This window comes from Schistocerca piceifrons, chromosome 3 (genome assembly GCF_021461385.2).
Source record: "Schistocerca piceifrons isolate TAMUIC-IGC-003096 chromosome 3, iqSchPice1.1, whole genome shotgun sequence".
Classification (NCBI taxonomy): Eukaryota; Metazoa; Arthropoda; class Insecta; order Orthoptera; family Acrididae; genus Schistocerca; species Schistocerca piceifrons.
Genome location: NC_060140.1, coordinates 387,003,254 through 387,023,416, shown reverse-complemented (window position 1 = coordinate 387,023,416; position 20,163 = coordinate 387,003,254). Strand labels below are relative to the sequence as shown.

At 41.0% G+C, this 20,163-nt stretch overlaps 1 protein-coding gene across 2 annotated transcripts in view; it reads left to right on the top strand.

Moving 5' to 3' along the window:
• Nucleotides 1-20,163, top strand: part of LOC124789323 (transmembrane protein 117-like) — a 246,554-nt gene that overhangs the window by 60,252 nt on the left and 166,139 nt on the right. The gene's annotated exons all lie outside the window — the stretch shown is intronic.

The window sequence follows — 20,163 nt, the reverse complement described above, 5'->3', positions numbered from 1 at the left end:
AGACGCGGGTGATTGCTGCGTTGCCAGTTGTACGCGCCAAGAGAAGAAGACATTTAGGGGGGAGCGCGCAGTTTATCAAGTAAAGCCACCACGGCCGCTTTAAACCTTTCGCTGCTACAGAGACTTGCTCCCCGCATTCCGCGATGTGCGCGATTTTGTCATCATTGCACTGCTCGCCTGTGCAGACACATGCTGTTTCGATTGCTTTGACACACTTTATCATTCGATTTCACAAAAACTATTTGGCCCAAAAATTTGATTTTTACACATCTTCTTGACTGATACCTTCCCCCCCCCCCCCCCCCCCCCATTAATGACTTAATTTTGTTCCGAAGTTCAACGCAGTTATTGTGCAGCATTATATGTAGTAAACCATTGCACGAAATTTTGAAGAGTTTGCAGAGGTAAAGTCCATAGCGTATACTTTCCGTATAGTCGATTTTAGTTGTCACTAGAGATTTCACAAAAGTACATTCAAACGAATAAAATTCATGAAGTAAGACACTTCGATATTGTTTTTAAATAATGAAAATATTTAGTACTGAACAAGGCTTGAACTCAGAACCTTTGGCTTGGCAGCCCTACACTTTAACCATTACGCTAACGCAGCTCGTCATTCAATGTATCTCCCAACATATCACCCAAAATACCGACAAACACTGTTGGTATGACTATGAATTATTCACGTTTCGTCGAAGTACAATAGGAAATAAACAATCACCGTTTTTCTTTATTGTGAAAAAGCGGTTTGTAAGAATGATACAAACACCTTTTCTTGCTATCGCCTGAATTAGGAGGCTTATTGCTTGTTTGGTTTAATTAATTAATAGAATATGAAGCAATTGGTATAAAGAATGCTTTTTCCAAACTTTCTATGAAAGAAAGTCTGCTATCAAGACACTGCTTTTGCTCAGTTACTTTATTTATGACAGAAGGTTTCTAAAACTGAAGGCACTCGTCCGTGCTCTGCACTGCAATCCAGCTTTGGCAACGTCGTTCTCTGTTCATTGGCTGACTGTGTTTTGTGACGTCAGATGCGCAGAACGAACCTAAACTCGGCCGCCGTCATAAATGACGCGCACTTTAGTAAGCAGCAATGGCTGACAATGGAAGACTGACGACACAACAACGATCTCCAATTGTGTTACTTTTTCATGAAACAAAAAGCCTTGTTGTGACTCAGAGGAGTTCTCGACAACAGTTTAGCACACGATGGGTCCTTGCAAGAAGACCATCCACAGATTGTACGATAAATTTGTACATGAAGGAACTGTATTGGAAGCGAAGCGACCTCGGCCTAAGATTGTTTGTTCGCCGGAGAATATTGAAGCTGTACGAGTTGCTGAACAGAGAAGTCCCGGGAAATCGTGTAGAAAGGCAGCAGTGCAATTAGGAATATCCAGACGCTCCGTTCAACGCATTCTTAAAAGTGACCTCCATATGTACCCGTACAAGATGACCTGTGCACAGAAGCACACTGAGAACACAAGCTGCGGAGACTATTGTTTGCTCAGTGGGCGGAGGACGGGGAAGAAACTCTTAACAACGTTAGGTTTCCAGACGACGCGCATTTTCATTTAGACGGTGTGGTTAACAAACAAAATGTACACTTTTGGGCCACTGAAAACCCACAAGTGCTTCATGAACAACAACATTATGCTCCGAGGATTACGGCTTGGGCAGCAATTTCCAGTCACGCACTTATTGGACCCTTTTTCTTTGAAGAAACTGTGAACAGCGAGTGTTATTTGAGCATGCTTCGCAATAGCTTCATTCCACAGCTTCGTGTACCGCCTTGCCCTTCAACACGCAGTCGTTTATGCAAGATGGATCAAGGCCACATACTGCAAACACTGTGTTGGAGTTTTTACACGAACATTTCGACATGCGGATCATTTCACTCAGGTTTCCAGGTCGCTTCAATGACGGACGAAATTGGCCCCCCAATAGACCAGACATCAATCCATGTGACTTTTTTCTTTGGGGGTACCTACAGGAAAAATTTTTCCCGAAACGTCCACGTTATTTAATGGAGCTCAGAAGACTTACTCTTCAAGCTTGCAGTGAAATTACGGAAGACATGTGCCGTAGGGTAATCACTAACTTCAGTGTTCATTTGAAGGAAGTTAGGAAACGAAATGGCGGACATATTGAGCATGTGCTGAGTTAGAACAAATCTCCATGGACGGCTCTTCATTGTAGTATATGTTCCTTTCAGATTGTATTGACAATAAAGTTTATACTCAAAAACAAAATGCTAACACATTTCGTGCGCCACCATTTAAGTCTAGGTCAGATGGTAAGTCCCATAGTGCTTACAGCCATTTAAATTTGAATTTATACGAAGTCCTGACTAAACAATTAATGTACCGCAAGTTCTCAAGTTCTTTTACCGTTGAGCTCCAAAATTCTCGGGCAGTACAGTTTTATGCAGAGAGAATTTAACAATTTTCATAGTGGCTGCTTCTGTTTGGTTGTTCTTATTGTGTCTGCTGTGTTTGCTTTATTATGCCTTTTATTTCTTCTCCAAAAAAGAAAGAATTTAACAACTCGCTAAGAGATATGCAAATGCCTACATCTGAGCGCCAATTACATAAAGAAGTAACAAAAAACTGTAGTTTCACGAATTTTCTAATAAATTTGTTTAAACTTTTCCATTATTTTATTTACAATAACTGATACCCACCATAATTTAGTTGCGACATTTGTTTGTGTGCCTAAAACCTGATAATTCAGTGTGCTCTCATTAAATAAGGCCCAATTCCATTTCCCTGAACTGATAGCAATGAAATGGACCACAGAAATCTTGATAAGACTTTTTATCTGCGTCTTATGTGCTACGTACATTAAAAGTCAGGCAAATAAAAACTGCAAAAATCTGTCGCTAGTTTAGTCAAGTAATGTGTTGTGGAAATACATTCAGCTCACCGAAATGCCAATCTTCAGCTTCATTGCATTAATATACGTTTGCTATCGATTTAATACATTACGGATCAAATACACTTCCTTTCTTTCCCAAGGGGATATCGTTGATTGATTCGAACTACTCGAAAAATAAGTGGGCGAAGTACGTCATTTGGAGAATAATGACGATGGAATGGACTATGGTTTTGCTACGTAACTATCAGGACATTTTCCTATAGTGATTTAGGGAAACAACTGCAAACCCAGATTTCGATACCTGATACCTGGATAGGATTTTACACATACGCCTTATGAATACGAATACAGAGCCTTAACCACCACGATACAGCACTCGGCGCCCTTGCTCGAAATTTACAAACCTAGTAAGCAGAGTATTATTTTGCTCAGTGGATTTATCAATGTATCTCCTAATCGCAGATAGTGTCTCCTCTTCCAGCGTCTTAGAGTTTGCTTAACCTGGGAGCAGGCAGGAGTCTACACTGTGTTCCAGACGACTTGCTATGAATCTCAAATAGGACTTTAAGTGTTTACTAGACAACTTACGTGCAAATTCCCACTGGGTCTTCGTTTATGGCTTAGGGCAATACCTGAATGCTTACAGTACATCATAGCTCTTCCTATTACACCCAAAACAATGTGTAGGAGACAACTATGGTATCTGCAACGTCCATGCTAACACTTTGTTTGGTGGCTGATTGGAGCAGCCGTGAATGATACTGCCATTTACTGTCGCTTCGATTAGTCACCGCACAGGCTGGCAGGACAGACTGCTCGATTAACCACTATGACGTGAATTTATGTCGTCTATCATAAGTTTTTTTTGTTGCAAAATAATTTCTTCTTTGTTTTCGACTAACGTTTGAAATTTATTCCCTGCCAATACCTTGAATCCGAGATGCTAGGGGATTACTCTCTTACCTTAGCTTTTCTTGATTTTTAAACATTTCTACTCTGTACTCATCATCATATCCATTCACTTATGTCAAAAATATTTGTTTTATCCCCTACAAAATTGTGTGCTATACGTTCCTACTTTAAAACAAATAAATGCAAAAGGGATGGGTACGTCGGAGAGTAGGCGATATTATCAAAAACAAAACTCCTTTGGACCAGCTAAGCAGAAGCAGACTATGTATGATATCTATCCAATAGACTTATTTTTCACAGATGTTGATCTTCTAATACTGAAGAGGATATTATGTCAATATAACAATATAAAGAAAAGTTAAAATTGTTAACCACTTATAAGGATGATATACAGGGTGTTACAAAAAGGTACGGCCAAACATTCCTCACACACAAATAAAGAAAAGATGTTATGTGGACATGTGTCCGAAAACGCTTAATTTCCATGTTAGAGCTCATTTTAGTTTCGTCAATATGTACTGTACTTCCTCGACTCACCGCCAGTTGGCCCAATTGAAGGAAGGTAATGTTGACTTCGGCGCTTGTGTTGACATGCGACTCATTGCTCTACAGTACTAGCATCAAGCACATCAGTACGTAGCATCAACAGGTTAGTGTTCATCACGAACGTGGTTTTGCAGTCAGTGCAATGTTTACAAATGCGGAGTTGGCAGATGCCCATTTGATGTATGGATTAGCACGGGGCAATAGCCGTGGCGCGGTACGTTTGTATCGAGACAGATTTCCAGAACGAAGGTGTCCCGACAGGAAGACGTTCGAAGCAATTGATCGGCGTCTTAGGGAGCACGGAACATTCCAGCCTATGACTCGCGACTGGGGAAGACCTAGAACGACGAGGACACCTGCAATGGACGAGGCAATTCTTCGTGCAGTTGACGATAACCCTAATGTCAGCGTCAGGGAAGTTGCTGCTGTACAAGGTAACGTTGACCACGTCACTGTATGGAGAGTGCTACGGGAGAACCAGTTGTTTCCGTACCATGTACAGCGTGTGCAGGCACTATCAGCAGCTGATTGGCCTCCACGGGTACATTTCTGCGAATGGTTCATCCAACAATGTGTCAATCCTCATTTCAGTGCAAATGTTCTGTTGCTGTGTGTTTCCATTCCATGATTAATGTGATTTGAAGAGAAGTAATAAAATGAGCTCTAACACGGAAAGTAAGCGTTTCCGGACACATGTCCACATAACATATTTTCTTTCTTTGTGTGTGAGGAATGTTTCCTGAAAGTTTGGCCGTACCTTTTTGTAACACACTGTATGTTTCATATACATAAAAAGATTTGTAAAAGACATATACGAGTCTTGGAAACAAAAAGGCATTGAAAAACTAAATATAGTTGTGGTACAGAAGCAAGCAATGATAAAAACAGTTTTTTTTTTTTTTTTAAATATGCGACCCGCCACGAACTCCTCTCCTGTGCCAAAGTTTTCATCTAAGAGTAGCGTTTGGAACCTACGTCTCAATTATTTGGCGCGTACACTGCAATCTGTCTTCCTCTACAGTTGTTACCCTGTATAGCAACCTGTAGTTCAATGGAAATTAATCCCTGATGTCTCAACACATGTTCTGTCATCATGTTCTTTCTTCTAGTCAGTGTTTTCGATATATTCCTTTACTCGCCGATTCTGCGGCCAACTTCATTATTCCTTACCATATCAGTCCACTTACAAAATTATAAAATGGATTATTACATAATAGTATTTAATGACAAAACATTCATAACATATATAACATACTAAACGGAGTCTGCCCAGAATTTTGCCAAAGCACGAGCTTTAGATGTTTCTGCCAGACATACTCCATCGCGCACCTCAAAGGGCACTTCATAAAGTGGGCTATGGTTTTATCTTCGCCACATTCGCGGAACATACATGAACTAGGGGAGGTCTACTCTAACATACTCATTCTCGATCTTCCAACATTAGGACGAAGTCTGGTTAACGATTTCCAGGTAGACCAGTGTCCTACTGTCCTGGGGGAGACGTACGATTGGTAGCATCCAACCAGCTAGGTGAGTGGTTCTCGTCCCAAATAATCTTAACTTAGTAGTCTGAGGAGGTTCGAGTAGATTTTCGGTTGTATGGAGGCAATACCTCAGTCGTTGGTGGACAGGTTGATACCCATAAATTTGAACGTTTGAAGTAACTACTTTAAATCCCTCGCTGACGGACACAACTTCTAACAAACGGTGGAGCGATTCCTGAAGAACAGTAAACGTTATCTCTCAGTACTGGTCTAAATCAACCAATGATGAGTCGGCACGTTTCATTCAGAGAAGCGTCAACTTTCTGGATCTGACTGGATCTGTACAAAACAGGGCAAGCGTAATCTGTTGCAGAGCAACGTAGAGGCGGGGCCGTAGCTCTCAGTGTCTTTCATTGTGAATATCAGTACGATACACTGATATACCTACATACTTTGGCGTTAGTTAATCGTCTAACTGAACGTTCTTCCAAGTTTTCCTTGAGCCTATAGCATAGCCAGTACCACCTCTTCTCTCACCCTCTTAGAGTCCAAGAATCTCTCAAACTAAATATGTATTCGATATGGTCATGTGGCAGCTAGACTGTCATTTTACTGTAGTCATTACGAGATAAATACGTTTTAAGTCGAGTTTTTATCTAACATTACGCTACCCTGACAAGAGTCAAATAAAGGTACTCAAGTCTCCACGAAACCCCCGCTGGCATAGTTAAGGGAATCCCCAATACTACATCCATACCACCGTCCAAGGTTATTATTAAAATCAGCGCAGTTCACAGAAGATGAGCTCTTAGCGGATATTCAAGAGCTAGCCGCCTCGTGTTTATCTAGAAATGTTTGCCGAATAGCTACTTCCTACCCTCCCGCCCACCTCGCCCATCCACTGATCCTTACCCTGCACTCCCCGCTCGCCACTTCTCACTCGAGGAGGAGTTTACAAGTCCTTATATCACCAGAAGCAGATCTGCCCAAGGAATCAACTACACCACAGCACCGTCTTTCAGACGGAAGTCTCGACAGATCTCGATGCTCGGAGTACCACAGCAAACAATCTTTCAATATGGAGACACTTCAAACCTATATAGGGTGTAAATTTTAAGTTGACAAACCAGAATAACTCGAAAATTAAGCTTCACACGAAAAAATGTGTAGACTCCAGAGTTGAATATTTTCAAGGGGGACATGTGCTGGTGCTAAAATTAGCCCGCCACCCCCCCCCCCCCCCCCCCTGAGGGGTGGGCGGGAGGCAACTTCAAAATTTCAAATGGGAACCCCAATTTTTTATTGCAGAATCAGATTCTACATAAAAAACTACGTACATTTTGTCCTAAACATTTCTTTTTATTCTTGGTAATTGGCGCTGTAATTAATGAAAATCCATGTTCTCGTTTTTGGGTGGAAAATGGTTACGGACAAGTAAAAAATGAGTTTACTCGTTAGTAAGTAGGATTTTTGGTTAGTTAGCTAGCCAGTCAATGGTTTGTTTGATAATTAAAAGTTGTGTGGCCTCATGACCACGAAACAAACAAAACTTGTCCGAATCTGCCGAAAAAACTAATACAGTATTTGGGTCAACATTTGTAAAATTCTAATTCCTGTCTCTCAAACACCACCCTATGGGGAGAGAGGGAGAGTTTTAGTTTTAGCAAATCAAAATTTACGAAGTAAATAAGTACTTTTTACTTATCCGTAACCATTTTCCACGCAAAAATGAGAAAACGGATCTTCTTGAATTACAGTGCCAACTCCCAGGAATCAAAACAAATGTTTAAGACAAAATGTACGTAGTTTTTTTAAGTAGATTCTGATTCTGCAATAAAAAAGTAGGAGGTTCCCATTTGAAATTTGCCAACCGCCCCACCCCCAGGGGGCTGGGGTGGTCGGCTAATTTCAGCACCAGCAAATGTCCCCCTCGAAAATAATCAACTTTGGATTCTACACATTTTTTTGAGTGAAGCTTAATTTTCGAGTTATTCTGGTTTGTCAGCTTAAAATTTACACCCTGTGTATCTATACCCCCATTAAGAGAGGGGGGGGGGGGGGGTTAGGACGTCAAAAATTCTCAGACCATTGAGTTTTCAAAAATATGCCTATTTTGTAGCGCATATCTTCCTGAATAGTTCGATGTATAAAACATATATATATTTGGGAGATTATAAGGCACGTGATTTGGTCTCAAGTGTACCAAGATGCAGCGCCACACCCCTTTGCACAGCATTCTTCAGTCATAAGTAAGTGTACTTCGCTCTGTAGTATTCGAATGTTTATATTTGCGCCAGAGATTTTCATACGTGAAACAGAAGACTATTGACATCGATACTTTTCTGCTGCGTTAGACGTGCATTTTTTTTATCGCTGATTTTGTTTGTTCTCTGTTTTGAAGGGCTTGTTGTGTGGTGTTGTGAATTTCGAAACTATTTTCATTTGGCTGTGTTGTTTTGTGTTCGTTTGTGGCATATTATCGCTCAAAATGCCTAGAATTAGTTGCTTCAACCGTAAACAAAGTCGCCAAGGCAACAGATATACAGCTACAGCAAATGTTACACACCAGTGGCTCAAGACTGCAACCTCTCACAGCCGGTAAACAAACCACCGCCGAGTGCTTCAAGAAGGAAATTTGATTTTGGTGCTAATGGAAATGGAGACTGTGAATCTGAACGTTCGTGTAATATTATTGTTGATGTTAAAATACTGTCACAGTCAATATTGGGCAATGTTATGTGCAAGCATTGCTTTGGTGTACAGTGTGTTTCTATGGTGAAAGATGAGAGTGCCAGGAAAGGCCTTGCTACGAACTTATCTGTGATATGCAGCAAATGCAACGTTGTAGCGTCTTGCATGACATCTAAAAGGTTATGATGTGAATTTGAGGGTAACATAAGGCATGCACTGTATTGGCAGGGGACAGAAGGCAGCAGGAACACTCTGTGCAGTGATGAATCTTCCGCCTCCTCCAGCAAAATTTGAGAGATATTATGGCTTACTGCTTAGGGCTGTAAACAAAGTTGCAGAATCATCAATGAAAAGTGCTGCAGAAGAATCTGTTATCGAAAATGATGGTGACAGGGACATAGTGGCCGCTTTTGTTGGTACCTGGCAAAAAAGACGGCACACTTCATCGGATGATGTTGTTACAACATCTGTTGACACTGACAAAGTACTATATGTTGAAGTGTTGAGAAAGTTTTGTCATTGTTGTGTGAAAGGGATTCCAGATCGTGTAATATGAACTATAAAGGCTCAAGTGGAGGTATGGGAGTGCAGGGAGTTGTCTGCTTGTTTGCCAGATCTTTGCCTCCCGTGGCCTGCGACATGTGAAGTACCTTGGTGATGATGATAGTAATGCTTTCCTTGAGGTTCAAAAATGTGCTCCATATGGAGCTGAGACTTTTGTGCAGAAGTTAGAATGTGTGGGACATGTACAGAAAAGACTTGGCACTAGACTTAGAAGACTGAGACAAGATTTGTCAGGAAAAAAATTATCTCATGGAAAGGGAATAAAAGGGAGAGGGCGACTGACGGATGCAGAAATTAACAAGCTTGGCAGTAAGAAGGAACCCAGGGGACTTGAAAAATATGAAGCAAGCAGTTTGGGCCTTATACTTCCACAAAATGTCCACAGACAATAACTCTATTCACAACTTGCGCCTAAAACGTGAATCATGGTGTAGCTCCCAAAGGTCAGTTGCTGCTGATGAAGAGCATCATTTACCAACTGTTGTAATGGAAACCATCAAATCTACATTCAGGGACCTTGCAAATAAAAACTTACCGAAGAAATGTCTTCATGGCGGTACCCAAAACCCAAGTGAAAGTTTCAACCAATTTGCATGGGAAAGATTGCCAAAAACCAGTTTTGTGGAAATAAATGCACTTGTTATTGGTGTTTTGATGCAGTTTCATGTTTTAATGAAGGTGTGCAAAGCAGAAAATATAGAGAAAATGGGAATTAAGCCCAGAGTGAACTGCATGAAAGCCTTGTATGTGATAAACAGAGAGCGTGTATTGAAAGCGGATAAATCATTTTTGAAGGAGATAAAATCAAGAAGAGTGCATCATAGGAATGTTAAAAGGAGTAAAACTGATTTAGGAAAGTGAAAAAGAACCTTCTGATGGTGCTGGGCGGTTCTAAAAGAATGCCAAATACAAGCAGAAACTTTAATGGCCATTTTCCGCAAAACGCAAATTTTTGTACTCAGGTACATGTAACATCCAAAATAAGTATGCTATTACTTTTAAATTTGGTATGCTCATTAAACATAAACTGCTTAGTGCAAATCTCTAGAATTTTCCAAATCTTTTAAAAACTGTAGTAAAAATTGAGATAATTAACTATAAAATTTGAGATTTTTCTAAACACGAAGTTTAAAATGCAACAGTTCATTCATTTTTTCATAAATTAAATAAGTTCTAGAGTTTCATACACCTGTAAGTATGAATTGTATGCTGTTCAAAATTCAACCAAAAATCTCTCTTACTTAGGAGAAAAGTATACCTATAGCAACACATGTAGCCAATAATAAGTGGAAAAAAGATGAAATTTCACGTGTGAAAAAAGAATTTTGTTATGTTTTTTAACTTCCACTGCTATTAGTGTGAATCCTGAATCCTTCCTGGTCATGCTGACAAAGTTTTATTTTTATTTGTAATAGTATAGATAGTGGAAATTAAAATGTCCTTTGTGCCTCTCCTGCACGTTTGACGTCCTACCCCTCCCCCTCCCCCCCCCCCCCCCCAAGTGAAGAGAGATGCTGAAACTCTTAATGGTATCTTATGGCAAAAGAAAAAGAAAATACTTTGTATCTTGGAAGTCATATAGAGCAACAAAGCTAGCAACTACCCTACAAGTCTATGAAATGCTTGCCATCAAGTGGAAGAACCGATCAGATTTCAGATCAGCGCTCATTCCCCCCGAAGTGTTCGCACAGAAGCAGAATTTATCACCTCACTGTATATGACAGCCAGGAACTGCTGCCGTTTTTCCACAACCTTTAACAGAGGATCAGCCTCAGCCGTATAAAGGTTCGTTATTGCAGTGAAGAAAACGAAACGTGAAATCTGTTATTTAAGGGGACTAGTCACAATGGAGTAAATTTTAGAGTGGAATATCACCTTCTAATTTCCTTCGAAGAGTTATAGCTTCATCCAGTTAAGAGTGGAATTAAGAACTGTAAGAATGTTCTAAAAGTAGAAGAAGACAAATGTACGCAGTGTGTCACAACGATGATGGCTACCGATGTTCAGCAGCTTCAGAACCATCATCGCGTACCTGATCCTGAGTCACGACTACTTCAAGAAACAGCATGTGCACCATGGTGTTCTTAAACCATTCCCGCTGTGTGCGTTGGATAAATAGGAAGAGTCCAGTTATATCTTCACTTACATGAATCCATGTGATTTTGATGCTATTGGGAGGTCTACTAAAACTGAATTGTCACTTGCTACCTCAATTACGTAGTTATCAGAGAACTACTTCATACATATTTTAGTCCACTTGGATCTCTACCATTAATGTGAAACTACTAGCAAAGTGTATACAATTATGTATGAAGTTGTAACAATTTGTAAATGTTTAATTTGTATGATATGTATTATTATTTACCAGTATAATAGCGCCGACCGTAACAGAAATTTTGAGATGCCAAATAAGACAATAATCCATACATAATGTAAAAATGAATATGTATATGTGTGTATGTTCCACATCTCCTACTAAACCAACTTGGTACATCTATCCCTTTGTGCAAGGCAACTATCATTGTGGAGGGTAAGAAACACCCATCTACCATAGTTCAGGAGCTATAACGTCATAAATAATGATATCCGCGAAGAAGCACCGCACCATGCATGACATTAAAATTTATTTCTTCTTTGCTACTAACTCTAGGCGAAACACGTTTTGGAGACAGCATCCACATATTCCGCTGACTGTACCTTCAGAAACATATCATGGTACGACACATAGTTTAAGAGATATTACTTCATAAACACAGAGATTCATGAAAAACTGCCTCATTATGCATGATGACCTAACTTTATTATTACCAACGCGCTGAACCGACTGCGATAAAATTTGATAACGAGATAGGCTACTTTAGAAAGTGAGTAATATAAGACACTTATTGATTTGAATAATATTACGCGAGTTATGGGAAAATATTAACTCTTTGAAAAGGCTGCTTACTCTTTCACGTTTGAACTTTTTCATATTTGTGAAAATGCTTTTATTAATTGATATGTGCTACGTGATACGGTTCAAAGTCATGAGTACGATGTTTATAAGGTCTTCAGTGTATTTAATCCATACTTCTACACTGTTTGTTACACAATCTAGACGTTACATAATGCATATATAGTATGTGCGCTAGCCAGTATTTGAGAACGAGAGCACTTAACTGACTTGCAACAACCTTTATACATAATTTCGGAACTTTACGAAACTTTTCCTCGTTTGCAAGCCCCACAAAATGATGAAATGAACAAAGGTTATCGCTTACTACATTTACTCTGTTCATGCAGTAAAACTGTCCCATGACGCATGAGGTCATGACGTTTACCTTTATTACTTCTTTGGTACTAACTACATTCGCAACACGTTTATCAGACAGTATCTACATATGCCGCTGAATGTAGCTACAGAATTATACCAGAGATAGGGGAAGACGAGATGGACAGAGAAAGGGAAGGGGAGGACATGGTCAGGGAGAGGAGGGAAAAGAAGATGGACATAGAGAGGAAAGAGGAGATGGACGGAGAGAGTGGGAGAAAGAAATGGACATAGAGAGGAAGGAGCAACAGATGGACAGAGAGAGGGGGAAGGGGTAGAGGGACTACAAGAATTGAAATAAATACATATCCTGGCAACGCCTGGTACCCAGCTAGTAAATAAATAAATGAACTGCCGCTTCGAATGAATGCAGTCAGCGAATAACCGACGAGAACGTCAGAAACATGCTTCAAATGGTTCAAATGGCTCTGAGCACTATGGGACTTAACATCTGAGGTCATCAGTCCCCTAGAACTTAGAACTACTTAAACCTAACTAACCTAAGGACATCACACACATCCATGCCCGAGGCAGGATTCGAACCTGCGACCGAAGCAGTCGCGCGGTTCTGGACTGCAGCGCCTAGAAGCTCTCGGCCACCGCGGCCGGCAGAAACATCCTTCATGCCATGTCACTTGGAATACATAATGCTGGCTATTAAAACTCAACCATTTTGACGGCATGCAACAGAAATCAAATTGACATGTAGTGTAGTACATTCTTTTACTGTATATGCACATCATTTCAGCCCAGTAGCCCAAAGTAGACAGGAGTAACGCCATATTCATCTTGTATATAAGGGAAAAATAGCTCATTCGTTATCCCATTCAAAAATCGCGTTTGAACGTCAGTTGTTCGTGTGGGGACAGTGTCATGACTCGTGTAAGGAGGGGAAACATCTGTTAGCACGTGTTGGAATACGATAGTGGAAGGACCGTCACCTACCGAGACACTGCTCTTTTATTCTGCGACATTGCTGCTCGCGTTGGTCAGGATCCCATGATTCGTATGTAAATATGGAATCCATGCAAACAAGGAATCAGCAGGGACGTGTTAAACGCTATGCGGGATCTCAGCGGCCCGTATGATTAACGCATTAGAGGACAGATATTTTGTTCGCTCGGCCGTGCAGGATCGTATAGCCCCGAAACATACAATGAGCCAGAAAGTGGGCTTTTTTGCAGTAAGACAAATACCCATACGGATAGTGTGACGACGTCTGAAGAACCACAGACTGTCAACACGGCGGCCAATGTTGGAGCTTACGTTAACGCGGCAAAAGACAGATGTGACGAAGGTGATGCTCCCAACGACGACCCTGGGCATCGGAGTGACACCAGGTCTTTTCAGTGGAGTGTTGGTTCTGCATACAGAATCACAATGTACGTACACCTGCCTGGAGGCAAAGAGGAGAACGAACATCGCGCGATTGCATTAGTCACGGTCATACAGGCTCTGCACCTGGAGTGATGGCACGAGGTGCAATTGGATTCAAGACACGAGTACCTCTGGTTTTCATACCAGGCAATTTGAACAGCAGCCGTTACATTTGTGAGGTGTTCAGGGGTGGGCTATCTTCGAGGTCTCCTCCCACCTACCAGAGTTCATAGGGTGTTCGACTTTTGCCCTGACCAACACGTTCTCGAGATCTACCGCCCACTGAAAACCTCTAGTCATGGGTCGCTGAGAGACTGGCACGTCACCACTCATTGACCACTACGATTGATGTACTCTGGCGAAGATTTGAAGGAGCGTAGTATAATGTCAGTCATACAAGCTCAGTTTGGCCAGGGTTAGAGCCATTGTTGCTGCCAGAGGTTACTGCTAGTGTGCTAAATTTCACTCTTTGTAGACTCCCAAATCGTCTACAAATTGGATAATGTGTCTGCGGTATCGACGGCATCTTCGTCGAAAGCACCACGCCGCACGCCGCGTATTACCGTACGAGCGACGGCACTCTTAAATTTCCCTCCAGTACGCCGCCAGGTGAGCTCGCTCATCCGGCGCTCGCTGCTCTCTGAGGAGTGGCGCCAAGCATACACGCTCCAGAGGACGCTGTAGGCCGATCCACGAAAGATGGCGGTTCGCGCAGGTCGAGGCGCGCTCGTGGATTGCATTATTGTAGGTCCCAAGCGACGGTTGTGATCCGCGCGCACGTGCTTTGCCCTTGAAGAAAGCGTGTATCCTACAAATTATGTTTCTCGCTTGCTTGTGTAGACTTTGTCGCTTATCACCACCACCAGCGATGACAACCCGCAAAATCGAATAAAAATTCACCAAAAAAACTCCTTATGATCATGTTTAATGTTCGCAATGGCTACGGCATTCACAGCGTTCATAACACTACTCAACGCTCAATGGCTGTCGGAGGATAAGTGACGTAGGTGTTCGGAACAGCATAAAATTCGAGTGTTATCGTTCCTGACTCAAACACTAAACTGATATGACCACACTGTCCGCGACAATGTTTGGCCAGCGCATTCTTTTAAGCAGCAGTTCTCAGAGCTTCGCCTCCAGATTCAGTGAATCTACACTTTTCACCATTAGTACGAAAGACTGCAGCGAGGGCAATACATTGACGTAGCACGACGATAGTGAACATTCCTAACAGTCAGTTGCTTATATAGGCTGATTCCTTGATGATGTTACAAACCTCCATGAATGATCGACAAAGGTAAATGCATCAGTTTGAGGTAAGGGACCATGGTGTGGAAACGGAGTTGAAAGTTATAAGCGAAAATAGTTCTGATAAGTCTGACAGTGGACCTGTTCTTCCACAAGCTCTTTGCTTTCCATATTTTGGGAGGAGGTAATATGGACCAAAACAAGAGAAGCTGTCTTGTAAATATGGGCTCTTAAATGAGTACCTTACGACCTATGAGCACTTGTTCAGCAGAACAGAGGTGTTTCAAAGTACCGAAGATGAATAAGTGCTCATAACTATTAAGGTATGCACTTTAGAGCTCATGTTTTTTGGACATCTTCCCAAAGTATGAAAAGCAAAGAGCTTCCAGTAGAAGAGGTCCGCTGTCAGGGGTATCAGAATGATTTTCTCTTATAACATTCGACTCGGTAGATTGTGGACCAGGATCACTTGCCTCAAATTGACACATTTACCATCCATGACGGCTGAAAGTTTGTAACATCATTACGGGATCACCCTGCATAACCGTATCAGCATTCATGACTACTAGCTACAATCAAGAACGTTACTCTCATTGCAAATAACATAACAAGCCAGGAGAACCTACAGCAATACAAAGTTATGTCTAACTTAGTTATTAAGTGTGTATAGTGTAACTGAAATTATTAATGTATTATCCTTCTGTAGATGTCTGACTTGCTTTATTAGCCATCTCTACTACCGACACGTCAGTATTATTCCAACTATAATGTGTGCACACAACGGGTAAAATACCATCAGTATATATCCTTCCAAGTGTTGCAGTTTTAATGAACAACAATGTAGATCCACCAACAGTTTGGCATTTCGAACATACAGAGATGGTATTAAGCAGAAAATTTAGCCATTTATGTGTATCAGCCTTAGTCAGTTTTTTCTAAACATGCAGTGAATTACTTTAACAAGAGTGCGTATCATAACAGTTACGAATTTCTTTCCGCGCTGGTATCACTCGAAACATATGTATTAAGAGAACATTTCGCTAGCGATCGCCAGATATCCGAAATGACTGTCAAACGTATACTGTCGTTCTCTCCTAATATTTCATGGATACCTCATCTGTTTTTCGTAGAACTTTGCTGCACGGTGTTTGACTTACAACCAAGATGTGAACCACTCAGACTGTGCGTTTCTCACATCAATGCCGACAATTATGTTCCATTGCAATTTCGTTTTCAAAGCATCACTATTGGAATAGTAGAATATCTGACAGATCTAAAGCAGTAATTTACCAGAACCCATGCTTTACTTAAAATCATACTCTCGTCACACTGTCCTGCAAGTTTGGCGTTTGTGTCACGATGGTAGCATCTTCGTATCTCATTACATGTTCACGAGTGAACAGTGTTCGGCAACGTGAGAATTAGGGAGCTATTTTAGTCAGATGCAACGGTGGTGTTCTTCACATTCTTGTCTACCGTTCCTGCGGTTTGTCCAACGTCTAAACTAACATGTTATGTTGTGTACACTCGTGTTTCGTGGGCTTTGTCATTTTAATACATAATAACGTACTCCCTTCTGTAAACTATACGGAAATTTCACTTTCATTACGTAAGCTTCAAAGAACTTTGTACTGCATTTCACTTAATATTCATTTATTCTGTGGCCTTAATTTTGGAGATCTACACTGATGACCCAAAACATAGTGACCACTGCTCACCACGAATCTGAACGCCGCCATGGGGCGTTGCGGATACATGATATGGTAGTGGAAGTACAAAAGCGGAGAAGAGACGACAGTGGAATAATTCTAGCGATGATATTAGCCACGAATTGGGATCGGTGTTTCCGTTCCTTTTATTTGAAAACAAACACTAGCTACAAGTTTTGCTGGTGAAAGATACAACCCCGTTGTAATGCTATAGGAAATTCAGGCAAAAACAAACACCAAGCATTTTCTGAAATTGCAGTATAGGTCATCAACAGAATGATAGCTGACACATGTGGTAAGAAGCAATCAGGAATAAATACTAGTTGTTGTTGCTGTGCAGGCAGCTTAATTCCGTTCCCAAATCAACAAGACAGTCCATATATTATACGACTCCAAGGATAGTCTGAACTCTCAAAGTAATAATTCCTTGGTACCTCTCATTCCATGCTACCAACAGGTGCCCAAAGTCTAAAGTTACTATTACTTTCGACCACTAGAAGTCCGATATTTAGACTCTGGTCGTGGAGGTCTAGAGTTCAATTTCGTATAGAGATGGGGATTTTTCGTTGGGTTGTTAGTTACATGTCCCATACATCATTTGAATTATTCTTTTATTGAATTACGTGGAACAATTAAGTTTACAGAACACGAATGTTTTTTGTTCTCGCTGCCAGGTTTTAAGTAGAAATTCTTCAGTGGAATAGAAGAAGTTGTGCAGGAGAAATGATTTTAAGTTAGATTTAAAAGTTGCTTTACTACCTGTCAGACATTTTATGTTATTGAGCAGCTGATCAGAGATTTTTGTAGTTGCATACTGAAGTCCTTTCTGAGCCGCTGACATCTTTAATAAGGGGTAATGAAGGTCATTTCCCCTTTAATGTTGTAGGTGTGGACATCTTTGTTCTTCTCAAAGTGTGATGGATTGGCAAAAAAATGGCTCTGAGCACTATAGGACTCAACTGCGGAGGTCATTAGTCCCCTAGAACTTAGAACTAGTTAAACCTAACTAACCTAAGGACATCACAAACATCCATGCCCGAGGCAGGATTCGAACTTGCGACCGTAGCGGTCTTGCGGTTCCAGACTGCAGCGCCTTTAACCGCACAGCCACTTCGGCCGGCTGTGATGGATTATTTACGGCGAATTTCATTAGCGAATATATGTATTATGAGGGCCTGCCTTAGTTCCTTAAAAAAGGTACTAACAGGACATCCATGGTTGAACACCACATATTATTCTTACTGCTTGCTTTTGTGCAATCAATACTTTCCTTTTAAGTGGTGAGATGCTCCAGAGAGTAGGTCTTAAGACATTACTGAGTGGATATATGGAAAATATGTTACGGGGTAAGGCACTTGTTTCCAAGCTTACCAATTATATGAAGATCAAAAATAGCTGAACTTAATTGTTTGAAAAGTTCCCTGCAGGATGTCCCCAAGTCCATTCAGCCTGCTACCAAAAGAGTTCCTGGGATCTTTCCTGGCGATTAAAGTATGTAGGGTGCAGGGTTCGTGACCCATCCCCTCCTAGTGTCGCGGTGGACCTCTGCCTTCAGTCAGGCCAATAACCTGGTCTTGGATTTGTGTCACAGATATCACTTTTACCTTTACTAGAAGTCTGATATTATGTTTGGCGACCTTAGGAACACTGTTATTAATCAAATTTATATGTCTGTTAGTACAGAAGAGTCAAAATGATGAATTTATCCTGTGTGTGGACGAAAGTAGCAATAGTGCTCGATGTTGATGATGATGATAATCATGACCATGATCCTGATGATGGTGATGATGACAATGCTTAGTGCTCATTAGAAGGTCCATTACTGCAAATTCAGCACTCTCCAGTTGACTCGATGTTTCTCCAGTCGACCCCATGTTTGACCTGATGTTTTTTACCCTTTCCATAGCTGAATGTGATGCATTTATGGTCATGTCGACAGTTAGCTTTTGTCTTCCTCTTCCCCTGGTCCTCTTCCCTGTCGCTATTTCGTCTGCTACATCATACAGGCAATCCTCAATCAGTGTCCTAGCGTATTTCTTTTCCTACTCTTGTTTCCTACTCTTGCTTCTTTTCTTTGTCCGATAGGTGACAAACCCGGTATTGTCCGGATATTCAATTTGCCAATTTTCTATTAGAAAGAAAAACAAAAAATGAATTGTGTTTGAAGTGTAATACCGAAAAAATTTCATTTCCATCTACAGTATTTGCGGAAACATCTTCAAAATAATGAAAAATGTGTACAAGAAATATGCATAATGTACAAATATACACGCAAGTACCATGTCCTAATTAAGAACCGTAGTATGCAAAATACAGATTTTCTGTATGTTCAACACAGAACTTGATTTCAAACAATATTTCTAGTTATTTGTCTAGCGAGCTCGGCACAGCTGCAAAAAATAAAATTGTGGTAAGGTCTTATGTGATCAAACTGCTGAGGTCATCGGTCCCTTAGCCTACACACTACTTAATCTAACATAATCTAACTTACACTATGGACAACACACAGACCCATACCCGAGGGAGGACTCGAACTGCATACCTACAACGCGAGCCGGCCAGTGTGTCCGTGCGGTTCTAAGCGCTTCAGTTTGGAACCGCGTGACCGCTACGGTCGCAGGTTCGAATCCTGCCTCGGGCATGGATGTGTGTGATGTCCTTAGGTTAGTTCGGTTTAAGTAGTTCTAAGTTCTAGGCGACTGATGACCTCAGCAGTTAAGTCGCATAGTGCTCAGAGCCATTTGAACCATTTACAACGCGACTTCGTAAACATCTCTATGCAAAGCCTCATCATAGTACTGTCTGTAGATAGCTATTATTTTCGCCGCCTGCACCCGTTACCACTTCGCAGTTCAAAGCTGTCAAACGCGCTGCGAGGTTTCAGAGATTTCGGTAAGTCGACTTGACTATAAGAGTGTCCTAGTAGTAAAGAATAAATGTATTGAAAGTTCGTGCGTGATTCGGTATTTTTTCACGCATCTCAGTGTTCATGACGTCATAATGCCTGATCTATGTGTCATGTAGTGATATAATTGTGTATGTACATTCCGAGGTGCATATGAATATTTTCTGAGAAATATATTGCAAATACAATCAGTAGCAAGGAATTATTAAATTTAAATGTCATGCATGACAAAGCAGTTTTTCACGCATCTCAGGGTTTTAACGTCATATCTGCTCAACTATGTGTGTTACCATGACATAAGTTTGTAGGTGTACTTGGGGGCATACGTGGATCCTTTCTGCGAAATTTATTGCGAATAGAGTTAGTAGCACAGAAGGAATAAATTTAAACGTCATGCATGATGCGGCAGTTTTTCACGCGTCTCATCGTTTATGACGACATATCGCCTGAACTGCTATAGGTAAGTGGTTCTTACCCCCAAAGTGATTGTTACCTGACAGTGAGGAACATGTGTACCAAGTTCGGTTGAAATCAGTC